Genomic DNA, 14,879 nt, shown 5'->3' on the forward strand with positions numbered 1-14,879 from the left:
CCATATTTTCTCATAGGAAAAGGGTTTTGCTTGCTGAAAATGTTTAATATATGGCCACTTTGAATATTATTTCCAAGGACTATTTTGGCTGCCATTCCATCCCTGGATACACATATTACCCTTGCAGTTTAATTAGTCACAGGAATCCAGGCTAAAAACAATAACATCCAAAAGGTTTTGGCTGCAGACTTTTAAAACATAATTTCACAAAGACCCTTATAACCCAGTGATATGGAAGCAGGCATCCTTGGACTGCCAGTGAACCATGTGTCACACATGGTGCATTTTTACTGTCAATCTCTAACAGCTCCACCTCTGCCACCAGCTTTTGGTATTTATTGAAGGATATTTTGTTGTTTTTGCTTTGAAGTCATCAAGTGATGAAATTAAATTAAAATATAGAAAATATAGAAACAGATTTTAAAACGACAGTTGCAGGTAGAGTGCACGAATGCGTACTTGAGAAGCATTTATCGTTGTGGCTTGCTTGCGGATGGGCTCTGGGCATTCTTCTCGCTTGAATGTGATTTCTTTGTTAAAACCCAATAACATTTGATTCCTAGTAGTTGTATTGAAAGGGTGCACCAAAATGTCAAAAGAACGAAAAAACAAATAAGGCGTGTTGTATGCCAAGGTGCTTCAAACATGTCCAGTATTGTTGCACAGGAGACACTAGCTGTTTTCCTATTACCGATCAAGGACTTATTTCAGCTGCAGTGTATATGAACGATAACACGCCCACATATGTCACCATGAACTGAGCCCGGGCCAAGCCTGTGTATTGCCAGCCTGATTTCCATCTAGTGCCACACTGTGGAGACAGTGGAGAGGTTCAGTTCCTTTCTGTGTAGTAGACATAATGGTGATAGGCAAAGTGAAATAAATCATGCAGAGTAGACTACACAAGAAGTGTATCGGATCTAAGGGTGCACCATGCTATAAGAACTTTAATGACAAGTTCTATATATTAGAATGCAGTTGTTTTAACTTTACATACTGTATGCATATGAAGTTACTGTGTATTCTCTGCGGGACTAGTATTACAGAAACATAAAAAAACAGCCTTTCAATGAATGTTTGCACTGTGGCAAATGATTACATCTAGCATAAACATTGCCTTGGTGTAAACATGTATTGAAAGAATATGATTTCTGCACCAGGGTAATTTTCATCCTAACGTTAATTGCACTTGCACCAGTGAAAAGTTGATATAACCCACCCACGGTTATAAGACCCATGATTGATTGAGTTAATTGGGACCAACACAGTGGGCTCATTCCGAGTCCGGCGGTAACCCTGCGGGTTGCTGCCGGACTCAGAATGAATTACCACCACCTGACTTCCTGGTAACCCCGGGGGATTAAAACCCTGACGATCCGATAAATCAGGCGCCTGCAATTTGTAAGTCCCCATTCCCATCAGATGGGGACCACGTAAACAGTGCCGGTGCTTGCGTGGTGGCTTGCCTACCATGGCGGCTGTGTCCAGCAGGGTCAGCCCTATCGGCTCCAGCGGCTCCAGCAGGCAAAGCTTACCGGCACCGTTGTTTCCGGACCGGCACACTTGTAATGAGGCCCAGTCTCTTGTTCTTTGTATCAAGGTGCAGCACCGACTTGTGCAATCCTGTACAAGTGTAGCCCCCTACATGAAATCTAAACTTTTTAGACAATTTGTCATATTATATGGGGTAGAGTAATAAATCAGGATGTAAAACCAAGTTGTAATGCTTTATAACTTAATTTTCCTCTATACACGATTGTTCAGTGAAGACAAGGCAGAAGAGGGGCACGGAGGCTGCGCTGACACTCTCTATCTGGTCAGTGTGTGTCATTTTTTGTGAAATATAAGTTGCATGCAGGGTAACTGCCAATATTAGCACTTAGGTGATTTTGGGTTCCCTACAGGCAATGTAAACATGCACAAGGCAGAGGGGAAAAGAAAAGACTAAAGCAAGGTAAATGTGATGTCACACTTTCACTCTCCCCTCTGGCCTGTGAAAAAGTAAATGCAACCTGGAAATGACACTTTAGAGACTAAGGTCACACATTCATGGAACGTTTAGCACGGTGCAAAGTGGCTTTTTACTGTAAAAATACACACTGCACTGCCAACAAACACGTTGAACCAGGCCTAATTAACGGAGTGGTGCAAAGTGTCTTTTTGCAATGCAAAGTCACTTTGGACTACACAGGTACTCTTTGCACCGTGAATTAGGCCCATTTAGCACAGTGGAAAGAGTAACTTTGCTCCGCTCTGTGAATTAGCCCCGGGGCAAAGCCACTTTGCACCGTGCTAAACGTTACACGAATTAGGCCCTACGTTTGCATATGGATTCTTATGGAACCACCTGTTCTTTATCAAGATTAAAAAACCAAGGTGGATTTCATGGGAATCCATTCATTTATGCCAGCATGAAAATGGTATGCAGGTGTAAAACGAATTGCACTGACAAGTCGGAGGAAGTCAGCATGACGGCCACCGTATCTCCACCCGGTGCCCTGTCAGTGCTGGGAAGTTGGATGTAGAGGTAAATGCAAGGTGTGAAAGCATGATGCATTGCTTTTTTGTGCTACTTAGTTAGATAGGCTGATTTTAGGACAGCACAGCATGTGAATTCTCAGGTGGTCATTTTTCTAACAAACGTTAATTACATGCAGAGGATGTAAGACTTACGTGCTTTTGGGTTCCCTGCATGAAATTTAAATATTTTAATCTGTATTGGAAAAGGAAAGAGTAAAACCTGGAAACCTGCCCTTTACTCTTTCCCTTTACTACTCTCTGTCTTGTTCGAAAATATATACTTCCTGCAAATTACATCTGCTCTTTAGCGAGTACAAAACCAAGGTGGATTCCACGGGTATCATTCATTTTGCACCTGCAAATCCCATGCAGGGGTAAAACGAAGTACACTGACAAGAGGGAAAAGGTCAGCAAAGCTCTTAACTGCACATTGTGCTCCTCCTCCACCTTGCCATTGATGAAACATTTCCCAGAGTGGGAAATGGAGGCAAAAGAGATTACATCTTGATTTGACCTGTACATTTGCTGATCCACCCCATAGAAAATGTGTGAGGCTGCATGATACCACAAACTATCTTAAAGAAAGATTTGGGGTAGTTGTAATGTAACAAAAACACACACAACCTTTTCATCCATTAGACTAATAGTGCACTGTTAAAGCAATGTTAATGCCCTGCAATGCTAAACCCAGAAAGCCATCAAAAACAATTGATACATGGAAATAGTTATTCACCTCCTCTCAGCCAATCAGAATGTTTGAGTACAGTCAATAAGTACTAGTATTGACTGCATTTCAACATTCTGACTTCAAAAGCAGACAGGGAAACAACAATGCAATTTACAGACAAGATTGTATTTCAACACGCCACTTCCCCTTTAAGGAGCTTTGTTTATGCTGCAACATGCTAATTAACACATCAAATAGAAAGATAAACACATTGGCACGTACTTTCACTTTCTTATAAAGAAACAGTTTACTGTTGTATGTCAGCTCATGCATCCTTATGTAACACCTGCCACAATTCAACCAATTTGCAATTTACAGGGTAATTCATGGAATAAATGTGCGCCGAAAAGTTGAGCGCAAGCGTGAAAATCGCAGCGCACGCGTGCTAAAGCCACACACGCAGCCATTTATCGATTCATGGAATACGCTGCGCGTGTAAAACCTGGGATGTGCGCCAAATCCGTGAGTGGCGCATGCGGGCCCGCACGTCACTAAATGGCGTGTGCGATGTGCACAGGGAAAGCGCACATCGTGTAGCGCACACAAAAAAGTGGGTGGAACACGGAGCGTAACACGCGGTATGTGGGAACAACGCGTGAAAATGTGGGCGTTACGTAGGAAGTACAGGAGGTAAATGCTCGCATTGCCCACACGTGCGCTAACAACACGTATTCGCGCCTTGAAACACCTGTGTATAGGCGCGTTACAAATACCATATCATATCATATCATATCATATCATATCATTCATGGAATCGAACAGGGGAAACCCGTGCGCCAAAAAAGACGCGCTAATCCGGAAACACGTACACCAGTAGGAAGCAGGCGTAAGCGGCCCCGTGCAGCTTAAAAGTGCACGCAAACAACAAACAAGCTCATACGCTACGATTAATATACCGTTACTCGCAGCAGTGGCCGTGGGACACCGCAGGAGGAGGAGGAAAGCCAGGACCCGCATTTTTTTGCCCAGGACCAGCCTTTTTGGGATGCCTCATGACCAGGTGTATGGGAGGTACATGTTTCCACCACTAATAATCCTTGAACTGGTCAGGGAGTGGGAGGATGAACTCACATCACCCACCCTGTGCTCCCAAGCACTGAGCCCCTTGGAAAAGGTGCTCAATGTACTGTACTTCTTGGCTACTGGGTCATTTCAGCGGACAACTGCCATAGTTGGGGGTGTCTCACAGGCCACACAGTCATGCTTCCTACACCAGGTGTTGGCGATCATGACTGCACGCCCCTCAGTCCGCAAGCCCATATACATGCCCAGAACACCTGCGGAAAGGCAGGCTGTCATCCAGGACTTTTACGGGGTGTCACACTTCCCCAAAGTGCTAGGTGCCATTGATTGCACCCATGTGGCTCTAAGTCCTACCATGGCCACTGAGCACATCTATCGAAACCTCAAGCACTGGCATTCCATCAACGTGCAGGTTGTATGTGATGCCAAGGGAATCGTCACCTCAGTGTATGGCAACTATCCAGGGTCCACCCATGATAGTTTCATATTCCGAATGTCACTTTTACAACGGGACCTGAAAGTTGGGCGGCATGGCGATACATGGCTAATTGGTGAGTATAAATGGCTCTGCACATGCATGCATGTCAGACACTGAGAAAGGTGAAAACCCCACTAATGACAACCATATCACCTCCGCAGGGGATAGTGCCTACCCTCTGAGCAGCTATACAATGACGCCAATACGGAACCCCACCACACCACCCGAGATAAGATACAACACAGCCCATATTGCAATCCGGGCATAGTGGAGCACACATTCGGAGTGCTGAAGTCACATTTTCGCTCCCTTGACCGCTCTGGTGGGCAGCTGCTATATGCGCCCCAGTAGTATGCAGGATCATAGTGGCAGCATGTGTCCTGCACAACGTTGCAACCCGGCGGGGCGTGCCGGTGAACATGGTGGTGCCCCCACATCCCCAACCAAATGCACGGCCGCTGCACATAGGAGGTGAAAGGGCACGTGAGTAGGCAGCCCTTACCCAGCTTGTGGCAAATGTCTTCACCTAAAATCGCACCCCTGCGTAGTGCACACATGCCTGGCACATACCAGCTGACAATTTATGATGATGACAAAAGGGACAGTCAACTGTCAACACCATACCACCCTGAGATTGTTTACCTGGAAGTGCTACATTGTGTGCATCCCTAGCTACTTAAACAACCCCAATGCTGTGTCAGTAAAAGGCACACATTCATGCAGCATAAAGGAGGACTACCCCTTTGCAAAAGACTACAAACAAATAGTGGTATGTCACCCAACCCCTCATTAACCCCATCTCAGCTACCCAACACACCATGGCATGGCATGCGATGTGAAAACAACCAAATGAATGCACATCACATGACACAAGTGTCACAAAGTGCACCGTCCCAAATGGAAACATGCTACCGACAATTGCCTCTCACCAATGAAAAAAAACCAGCACACATTAACAAATACCAGCAACACAAAACATCAGTACAGGATCCAACAGTGGCAACATAGGACAGTAAAAAATTAAAGTAGTGCAAGTGTCACAACCTGACTAAGGCAGCACATCAACCCCTTCCAACTGCAGAGTTTTGCTGGGAGGCACACGTGGCAGTGTACAGCATACAACATGAACTGCATCTGCAAAGGAGACGGGCTCGTTAAGACATGAAGAAGCTACATGTATATATGCAAAAAGTCCTGTATGTTAAACCATATACAAATCCACCATGCAGTGGATAAATGAACAACAATCCCCACTAGGGATGTATACACAGTTTGGAGTACAGACTGCCCACACAATTTATGGGAGCCCAATGCCTCTGTGTAAGTTATTGTCACTTGGTCACACCCTTTGCGAGCCCATGGAAAGGGGAACCAGGAGGGGTGTGTGTTCATGAACCCAAAGACAGGACAAGCCTGCATATGCCCAGCTGGAATACACAGTGGATGTCTACGGGAGACACCAAGCAACACACTGTAACATTAACTCACAATCTGAAAGTAAATGGCCACCCAGGAGGGACGAGGTAGAGGGTGCACCCCAACTCCCACATGGGTGGATGTTGAGAAATAAAATACCCTCCATGGGCTCATGGCCTGCACGGCTACCTTACAGTGGGAGAACTGCCATCGCTGTCATCACCCTCTGGTGGTACATCAGAAGGTGGGTGTGATATGGGAGGCAGACCACGCAAAGCCCTGGCATGCTCCTCCATGGCAGCAAGCATGCGGGTCTGAAAGGTTTGGTTCTGCAGGGTGATGGTACGGAGATCCCCATGCAGCACCTCATGGGTAGCACGCATTTCTGCCTGCAAGGCCTCGCGTGATGCCCGGATCTCCGCACGGGTTGCCTGGATCTCAGCTGAGAGTTTGCGTGTTAGCTGCCCCAGCTGCTGTTCTGACCTTGTACTCTGGGACATCTCAAGTTCACCCAGAGTATCTCTGAGGGACCTGTTTGTAACCTCAGGGCATCCCTGTGGGCCTGTGACTCTGCAGATATGGCTGTGCGCAGTCTCCATTCCAGCCCGTCAGTCCCTGTTGGACGCCAACATGTCCTCCCTGTGTAAGTGGCAAATAGACTCTGTTGCCTGCTGCTGGAGCTCCACCTGCTTTTCAGGGGGGAGAATGGAAGTGGCCACCCTATCCATGACCTGAGCCATAATCTCACACAATGCCCCCTGTTGTTATGCTATAGTGTACATGGAGTTCTCCCACACAGTATTGCCTGGTGGCACATGGCCAACACGTTGGTGGGCACCACACCTGTTTGGGGCAAGGTGATATGCACCCTGTTGTGCTGGCACTGCCTGAGGCTGCAGGACTGCATTCCTCCTTTGATCTGCTGCCCAGGAACAGGAGCAAATATTGTGGAGTGTGACCCTGCATCGGTAACCACCACAGGTGGACTTTCCAACACTGAATGCCCCATAGAGGGGTCTACCCCCATTGCAGGTGGGTTGGACAGAACAGCATCCCTGCCAGAAACACTCACCTGCGACGGGACATATGTCTCAATGTCAGATTCAGCACCTGATTCATAGAGGTCTCCGGAGGTGTACCCAGAGACACCCGTGGACAGTATGGTTTGTAGGAGTAATGGGTTTTCACCCACCACCACCACACATCCTCCACTGGTGCCTGGTTGTGGCTGTGAGTACTCCTGCCTCAGCACCATCTCCTCCTCCTCAACAGCATCTAGTGCCTCATCACCTGCAAAAACATAAAAGAAAAGTAATTTAAACAGGCATGAGCACCAAAGCCCATACACATAGGCATGATGAAGCAGATATCCAGTACATAAATGACACATGTCACACATGACAATAACTCTGGCATGCATGCACTGGCAATGAGTTGGAAGGGGAGGCAAAAAGCAGACACTGAGGACTCCAAGATGGAAAACCAACACATGTGCTGCATGATGAATAGCACTGGCATCACACATTAGGCTGTGAGTGGCATGGACAATCAACATACATGACACATGCCACCACACAAATGGCACGTAGTATAGCCATGGCAGATTTCACAAGGACACCCAGATGGTAGGAAATCAGTACTGTCACCCATCCATGTGAGATGGACTTCATGAAATAGAACATGCAAAAAGTGTGACAAAACACACATGTGCCACACGCTGTAACAAAGCCAGTGTTCACTAATGCAGTGATGGCAGGCACATGGATGCATCAATGGTTGGTCACTTCGACATGACACAAGACAATTGTCATGTTCAACATTCAAACAGGGCCCCAAAGTGATTGCGTGCAGGCCATGTGTAGGTGCACATTACTCAGTCAGCCTGATTGATTAAATCATTCCCATAATAAGGAAACATATATGGGCCATTGTGTGGTGTAATCTATGTCTGAAGTATGTTACATTTGTGGCAGAAGGGCACCAAAATGTGTGGTAAACATGCAAAGGATTTTATCAATCAGGCAGAATGAACAGGAAAACACTATGAACATTGGTGTGGCAAGATGGCAGTTGAAGGCCAAGTGCAAATCAGGTGCAAATTGTCAACTGCGGTCAGAAGGGATACTTGAAAACCCAAACCCAAGGCCGGGCAATGGTTTGGAGGCACCACATTGGTGACCCATAGCAGTCACAACTACACAGCCTCACCTGGCACTCAATCAGAACACATCACCCAAGCAACATACACATGGTTTGCACACACATGCATGGCCACTCACCGGACATTGCCTCAAGATCTGGTAGGTCTCCCACGCCTTGGATCTGATCCTTCGTGATGAAGCCTCCAGTGATAGACTCATGTTCTGTGAGTACTTCCTCCTCTGGTGGAGACCCATGCCAGTCACCAGTAGAGGCCTGATTGGAAGCAAGCTTGTTCTTTGCTCTGCGTTTGAGGTCATTCCACCACTTAGAGCAATCATCAGCTGTGCACCTGACAAATCCAAGGGCACTAATCTGGTCCGCGATGCACTGCCAGTGGGCCCTATGTTGAGCAGTCATAGTCTTGCACCCTGCAGTCACCAGCATTTTGCGGCCATTGGCTGACACGTAGCCCACAAGTGCGTCTAGTTCCACATCATTAATACTACCCTTCCTTGACGTGCCTTAGGGGGGAGCCGGGTCAGCGATCCCAGCCTGTACCGCAAGAGCACCCTTCTTCCTCTTGGGATGTGGTGCGGACCCTGAGTGGCTTACGCCACTCTGGTTGGTAGGGGCTGAAGCGCAGGTGGACTGGGCACTGGAAGTAGCCAAAGGCACGATGACCAAAGGTCTCACTGCAGGCATTGGCTGCTGGGTGATGTTGGCAGGACCAACCTCTGTGTGATGGACTTGGACCAACACTGTCCCGGCTGGGAGACTCGGAGCTGGGGTGGATTGAGCTGCAGCTGCCCCTGCAGCCTCCTCACCCTGGCTACTTGGGGCAGCAGATGACATTGCTGCCCCAGATCCACGGGGCCTGGTGACAGCAACTTTCACCGCCACACGTGGCTTTGACTTGGTGACACGGAAGTCAGCCTGGGAGTCATCCTGTGCCGGTTCCGTTGACAATATGGGCCGGGTTAACAAGGCCTGTGCTGGGATGATGTCAGCTGCATCTCCCCGACCCATTTGGGGGGCATAGGTGTCCCTGATTGGTCCTCCACACACTTGCCTCTTGGGCCACCCTGCACATCCTGGCCACGTCCCCTACCCCACCCACCTTTGCCTCCCTTACCTCTTGGTCGCCTCCTAATCATGGCACTGATGTTCTTGTACGAATGGGATTTGCAGTAAACAATTGTCTTGGGCAATTGGGGTGAAAGGGGTAGGGTACTAGATTGAATACGTACCCTAGTGCTCTAGCAAGGCTGTCTGTGACCCCTGGGGGAAGATGACAGTTCACGCATTGCTCAGGAACCCCAAAAACAAAATGTAACGTGCAAGCGACCCCTGGTAGCCCACGTGTGTGGAATAAAGAACCTGCACTACGCTGTGGCACCCAGAAACACAAAAAGAAGCATACGCATGGTACACGCTGGCTACAATGACCTCTGAATGGGTACACGACACACGGGGGCAACCACAGTTGAAAAAAACATGCGCGACTCACCGTCTGCCTGGAAAAAGAACGTGAAAATTATGTGCGTGTGCGCGTTGGCAACACCCCCCCAAAAGAAGAATTGAAAGCTGTCTGAGTATACAAGGAGTATGAACTGGAACCGTTGTGAAGTAATCGCGTGTGAACCGACAAGAAGTACAAGAATCACCCGCTCACTCCCTCAAAAAGCACGTACAAGAAAATGACGTCCTACATGTACCTTTTAAACCAGCCCACACGTGCAACGTCACTTACGTGTGTACCTGCTAAGGGCCTTTCCTCGAATTACATGCATTAACACGCGGACTGTTTATTCATGTGCTGATTCACTATGCACCCGTTACAAGGGAAACGCCCGTGTGCGTAATGTCACAGACGCGCTTACGCGCTAAAGGTCTTTCCCCGAATTACACGCTGACGTGCAGTTTTTTCATGTGCCAATTCACTCCATATCAAGCTGGCCACGCCACAACACACGGAAGACCACGCTCCTGCCATTTTCCTGCCCCCCAGAGCCCTGAGCCCACTCCCACCTGCCATCTCCTGCAGCCTGTCTGCCTGTTGGCCACTTGCCCTGCTATTTGGTGCCTACACGTCAGCCATCTGCAGGGGTCCAGTTGCTGTGACCACCCCTGCTATAACAGAAGACTCCCGACTGGTATTCCATTGCTCCACAGCCCAGCCCCAGGACCCAGTTGCTCACCCACACCTGCCTCAGGGGTTCCATGTCTGACACAACACCATCTGACACCAGTGGCAACCCCCCAGCAGAGAGGCAGAGGACTGCCAGCTTCAGTGCCAATGAAGTGGGCATCCTGGTGGAGCAAGTCCTGGGGCATTGTGATGCCCTCTTTGGAAGTTCACGCGCCGACAATGAAGGACGGAAGGGGATCTGGAAGGACATCGTGGCTGCCATCAATGAGGAGGGGGTGGCAGCCCGCGACATGCAACACGTCCGGAAGCGCTGGGAGGACTTCAGGTCCAGGACCCTCAGCAAGGCCTGGCGCCTCTTAAAGGGAAAGCATGCAGAGGGGTGCCGGGTCCGACTTAGCAACATCCAGATGAGGGTCCTGGAACGCATAAACCCAGCGCTCCACCACCAGATCCTTCAGAGGCAGACCCGTCTGGAGTCGAGCGGTAAGTGACCATGCCTACTGATTGGACGTTGTGCATGTCGAGGTGTGGCAGGAGTGTGCAGGTTGGGCATATGTCTTGAAAGGGCCATGTATGGATGTGTTTGTACAGGGACATGAGCCTGCCGCATTTGAGTCCAGTCATGTGTGAGCCACATCAATGGTGTATGTGTTCAAATGCATGATGGCCAAATGCATGTGTGGGTGCACACATGTTTCCATTTCTGTGTATGTACTATGGCATGGTTGGGGTGTGACACATGGATGCTGGTTCCACCTTCATGTACATGCACAGTGTACATGTGCGTGTGTGTGTATTCGACATGTGTGGCACTGTGATACACCATGGATGCATGTGACACTGACATGTAGGAGGCTGATTGGCAGATGTGACATGGATGGCGATGTGTTTGGCACTCCAGGTGTTGCATGTGACGTCAGGCTGACCTTTGGATGCTCATGTTGTTGTATGTGTATGGATGATGCTGCCTGCTGCATCATTCCTGTTAATTTGTGCATGTGTGTGGGTTGAAATGATATGTGTGCTGCGGAGTGTGATGCCATCTGTGAAGTTTGACACTGCCACTCATGTGCAAATGTCAAGTGTGTATCGGACTATTGTACAGTGCCCTGATGCCTGTGTTCTGTCTCTCCCTGTCTGTAGCGTCAACTGATGAAGAGGGCGGAGACGGTGCTGTGGAGCATAGCGGCAGGGATCCCAACGCCAGCCAGAAAAGCAAGGCCCAGCTCCCCTCCCACGTTGTCATCTCTTCCAGTAGTGAGGAGTCTGGTGCCACGTCCACGGCCGCAGCTGCCGAGGGTAAGTTCCAGAGGCGGAGGTCGGAGGTGGACTCCTCGGCAGCAGAAGGGGCAGCTGAGCCCCCAGAGGGGACTATGGAGGAAGATGGCACGGAGTCATCCAGGTTGGTGGAGGGTTTGGTTGAGGAGGAGGCCATGCAAGGCCCACACACGGGGCCTAGAGGGGGGATTCCACTGGTGCTAGTAGTGCAGTCCAGAGGCAGGGACAGGAGGCAGCACAGGCCGCCGTGGAGGTGCCTGTGTGTAATCCTGTCCCCGATCCTGTGACTGCATCATCCTGCACCAGCAGGGATGCCTCCGTCCAAACCCGTTTTCAGGGAGGGGATGCACACACAACAACAGGCCTTCCTCTCCCTGTGGACGTGGCAATCCGGGACCGTGTTGAGCCTGTCCTGGCTGGGGTGGCGTTGCGTCAACGGGGCATGCAGGATGATGTGCAGGGTTTTCGTGAGGATGCTGCACGTTATTTCGGATGCCTCATTGACCGCGTCGACCTACTAGGATGGGTCACCAGTGCTGGATTTCTCCATGTGCTGGACCTTGTACCGACCCCCTCCTCAACTGAACCACCTATGCGCCAGTTGTCCTCCGTGTCATCTTCCTGGCCATGTATAATCTGGCCACCATGTGGAGCTGGCCCTGACCCAGCGGCCAGGCTGGTGGAGGAAACATCCCTGCCACAGTCAGGAGTTGGAGGTCCCTGCCACAGTCGGGAGTTGGAGATCCAGCAGGGGCCACCCCAACAACTGGACCCCAGCTGGAGGAGGACGTGCAGGCATCAACCGGCAGGGCACATGCACGGCAGCAGCAGGCTCAAGGTGGGAGCGATGATGACTCAGGGCCATCAACATCAGAGGGGCAGGCATCGGCCGGAGGGCAGGAGGACCCTGGATTGGGAGTGTCTTCTGTGAGGCAGCGGTTGTGCCAGCAAATAGATGCGGAGCGCCGGTGGGCGGAAGAGGCACGGCTCACTATTGTCAGGGCGGAGAACTCCATGCGCAGGGCGTTGAGGCGGGCTGAGTGCCTCGAGGGAATTCACAGGGAGTTGGAGGTGGACATGGCTTTATCCCTGCGAGACCTCGGGGCAAGGCAACAGGCCCGCCTCTAGGACGTTAAAGAGGAGTTTGATGATGCCCTGGCCCGGGAAATCAACAAGTGAGCCGTAGGATTTGCCTGCTGCCATTGTATATAGTTCATTAGTGTTAGGTTTCCTTTCTATTTTTCTTTCATTTGGGGTGCATGGACTATGCCCCACCTTTTGTATATTGTTATTTTTTAGGTAGGCTTTTTGGTAGGTTTCCTTTACATTGTTGGGCTCATGGACCCTGGATTTTTACATTGTAAATAGTTGTGGACTGGATTTGACTGCATTGATTTTTTTTTTTACCATGGAGCAATGGTTTTCTTATTTTTTGAACTTTAGATTTGGTTTAATGGACGAACGCTTTGGAGACTTTTTAATTTGGATTTCATTGGATGCAGCATTCACATTTTCAGGCTTTTACTCATTATTTATTTTATTGTGTGATTTTCTTTTATTCCTTCAATTTTGTATATAATACATTTTTATTTCATACTTCATTTGTGTGGTATTCTCTCATTGGTTTCATGCATGTCACAATGTGGGTTTTCTCATTCACGTGCCCCCATTGTGTGTGTCTGACAGACATGTATTGATGTGCATAATTGTGATTTGGGGTCTATCATGACATGGGGATTTCAATATGGAGAGGATGGAATGCTTGGTTGGGTGTTTGGACTGGGGTGGCGTGGGGTGGGATTTGGGTGGCCATAAGGGCCATGAGTGTGGATCGTGATGACGTGTTGGGTGGGGGGACATGAATTGGGGCCGGCCGGCAGGTGCCCGTCACTAGGGTGGGGTGGGGGGACATGAGTCGGGGCCTGCTGGCTGGTGCCCATCACTGGGGGTGGGGTGGGGGGACATGAGTCGGGGCCTGCTGGCTGGTGCCCCTCACTGGGGGTGGGGTGGGGGGACATAGTCGGGGCTCACAAGTGCATGGTGCCATGTGGGTTGCTTGCAGGGCATGGTGAGGGTTGTAGGGTAGTCCCCTGTGGTATGGGCTGCCGGCAGGGCATGTGTAGGGGGGAAGGCCACACCCGGGAGGGCCCACAATGCAAAATCCTGTGTGAAACTTTCCGCACACCCCAAAATACACGTACCCCGCTCGGCCAAGGCCTATCGCGTGTGAAACTTCCCGCACACCCCCAAAATACACGTATCCTGCTCACACAAGGCCTATCGCGTGTGAGACTCCCTGCGTTCTTCTGTAATACATGTACCCCGCTCACCCAAGGCCTATCGTGTGTGAAACTCCACGCGAACCCCAGTTATACACGTACCCCTCTCGCACAAGGCCTATAGCGTGTGAAACTCCCCGTGTGCCCCAGTCATACATGTACCCCGCTCGCCCAAGGCCTATCGCATGTGAAACTCCCTGCGTACCCCAGTAATACATGTACCCTGCTCGGCCAAGGCCTATCGTGTGTGAAACTTCCTGCGTACCCCAGTAATATATGCAGCCAACTCATCCACCCTGGGCATGCCCCACAGGCAGCCCACTCACCCTCCCCATGCCCCGCAGGCAGCCCATCCACCCTGGGCATGGCCCACAGGCAGCCCACACCACAGGGGCTACTTTTTCTACGCAATTTACCTCGCGTGAGTGGGGTACGCGTGTCGTGTGTGAAACTTCCTGCGTACCCCAGTAATATATGCAGCCAACTCATCCACCCTGGGCATGCCCCACAGGCAGCCCACTCACCCTCCCCATGCCCCGCAGGCAGCCCATCCACCCAGGCAGCCCACACCACAGGGGCTACTTTTTCTACGCAATTTACCTCGCGTGAGTGGGGTACGCGTGTTCTAAGGGGTGCGCAAGTAGATTTTCACACGTTTTGGCTGCCCAGAACGGGGTACGCATAGTATTTTCACACGAATACAGTGTAGCGGCCATGTAAGCTGGTCCAGGGTTAGCACAGCCCTTTGCGCTGCATTGGGGATTTCAATGGCTTTTCCTTGCGCAAGAGGCGTTCTTGGGGGCGTAACTGAAGCTGCAGGATTTTCTCTGCGCCAGCGCTCAATATGGCTTAGTAATTCCATGAATA

Source organism: Ambystoma mexicanum, chromosome 5p, assembly GCF_040938575.1.
Source record: "Ambystoma mexicanum isolate Mex_15411 chromosome 5p, UKY_AmexF1_1, whole genome shotgun sequence".
In the NCBI taxonomy this organism is placed as follows: domain Eukaryota; kingdom Metazoa; phylum Chordata; class Amphibia; order Caudata; family Ambystomatidae; genus Ambystoma; species Ambystoma mexicanum.